The sequence below is a fragment of the Condylura cristata genome, unplaced genomic scaffold (genome assembly GCF_000260355.1).
Source record: "Condylura cristata isolate star-nosed mole 26May11 unplaced genomic scaffold, ConCri1.0 scaffold00003, whole genome shotgun sequence".
NCBI classification, from domain to species: domain Eukaryota; kingdom Metazoa; phylum Chordata; class Mammalia; order Eulipotyphla; family Talpidae; genus Condylura; species Condylura cristata.
The window spans coordinates 73591538-73593191 of NW_004567104.1; positions in this window are offsets into that span (position 1 = coordinate 73591538).

Consider the following 1654-nt stretch of genomic DNA (forward strand, 5'->3'; position numbering starts at 1 on the left):
AGAGCTGCCAGCCGGCCACGCAGACAGCCGGGCCTTCCGCAGCGGCCAACAAAACAACAACCTCCAAGAGACCCCCATTTTCTGCCAAGAGCCCGGATAGTCACCCCTTCAAACAGCTCCAAGCAACCACTTCAAAGGCTGTGCCCCCCTTTGTACCCCCACCCCGGCGCCCCCCCCAGCAGGCTCCCTTTAGCTGCGTCCAGCAGCTGGTCCGGGCCACACAGTGGACATTTACTGTGCACCTACTGTCTGGGCAGCCGGCTCGAGCTGGGGTGTAGCTGTGGACCACCCAGAGGGGCCCCAATGCCAGGAGTCCGTTCTGGAAACCACCTAGACCTTGGTACCCTGCCCCAGAGTCCTAGGAGCAGTGGGAACAGCCCCTCCTTCTGGCCAGGAGGAGTAAAACTCAGGAAGACCCAGGCAGGCCCGTGGGAACACCAGGGACTGGCATTCAGGCCTGGTTGGCGGCAGTGAGGTCCCTCCTACTGCCCCCACGTCTCCATCCATCCTTTCCAGCGGTCACTTCCCCTTGGGTGTTCTCATGGGAAGGAGATTGGAAGCTCCTTCAGGGCTCCCCCCTCTCCTAGTGTCCTTGGGTCCTTGTCCTCCCTGGGCACCCCTCCCCCTGCCTGCTCCTGTATGACCCTCACAGCCCTCTTGGAAAATCTAGCGGGTCCACGGCCTCGATGTGCGTTGTGTGTGGTGTGACATCGCTGCTATGGTCTGTGAGCCGTACAAAGGTTTATGTGTGCAAAGGTTCTTTGTAGTTGTATTTAAAAACACCACACTCCAAACACCTCAAAGCAGAAAAGTGGTTAAATGGTGACACCTATGCTCAATATTACTCTACACAGCAGAAAGTCATCTGCAGTCGCTAAGATCACTGGACAAACCATTCCAAACAACGTGGTGCTTCTTAGTTATAAACGCAAAGCCCTAAATTCACAGGGTGATACCCACTGTTTCCAAGGACTGGAGAAAGCACACCAAGTGGTTCATATCGGGTTTGTTTTCTAATTCTCTTCTATGTTTTCTTCCCTTTTGGTCACTGACTTCATACCCTTTAATATTTAGTTTAAAAAATAGATAATGTTTTCTGAAAATCCCCTGGATTCTCCCTATTCAAGGTCACATTATATGTATGTAGTATCTTCTTGCCCACCTCTCCACACAGGACTCCATCGGAAGGGGGAAGTGCACAGCGGATGAAAGCCCTTTTAGTAGCAGGCTGGGACAGGTAAACAGAGAGCTCCAGACCTGGGCAGAATAGCACCCAGCCTGACGGAGGCAGGCACTGCTGTCTGCGGTCACCCGGTTCTTGGGATGGCAGGTGGATGCAGGAGTTTTTAAAAACTAAAGGTCATAGGTGTTCTTACTTCTCTTCCTGGTTTTCTCCATCCCACATGTGATGGATTATTTTATTATGTTGATCTGTTATTGTTTCCTATTATAAGGATAAGACATGATTACAGATGCGGATTTGTATTTCATTAACCTGGTTTCTGTCTTTTGTTCTTATTTCTTTCCATCCTGCACACATGAGTTGCTCTATTAATCTAGTGATAATAATAGCAAGAGTGATTTTAGCTTTTGTGACCCAGCCATTGGTTCATCCATCCACCCACCCACCTATCCATCCACCCACCTATCCACC